Genomic DNA, 465 nt, shown 5'->3' with positions numbered 1-465 from the left:
TCGTGGCCTTAGATCTAATTTTCAATCTGTGGAACACCACCTCTCTTCCACTAAACCTCATCTTCTTTTCCTCACTGAAACATAGGTGTCTGAGGCAACTGGTCCTTGGCCAGTGTCACAACATAAGGAGAGGTTGACAAGCAAATAAGGACAGGTATAAATGAAGTGTTGACCAGGTAAGGAGGGAGGAAGAGAGAGAGGGAGAGGGAGAGAGTGACTTGAAAACGCCTGCATACCTGATGATGCATGACAGGTGTGTGACTCTCTCTCTCTCTCTCTCTCTCTCTCTCTCTCTCTCTCTCTCTCTCTCTCTCTCTCTCTCTCTCTCTCTCTCTCTCTTTCCTCTCTCTCTCCCCTGTTTACTCTCATTTCTTTATCTTAATCCTTCTGCTCTTTCCTTCTTCCTTGGCATTTCCAGCTAAAATGAGAGAGGAGAAGGAGGAGGAGGAGGAGGAGGAGGAGGAG

The sequence above is a fragment of the Scylla paramamosain genome, chromosome 8 (assembly GCF_035594125.1).
Source record: "Scylla paramamosain isolate STU-SP2022 chromosome 8, ASM3559412v1, whole genome shotgun sequence".
NCBI classification, from domain to species: Eukaryota; Metazoa; Arthropoda; class Malacostraca; order Decapoda; family Portunidae; genus Scylla; species Scylla paramamosain.
Note: the sequence above shows the minus strand (reverse complement) of the source record.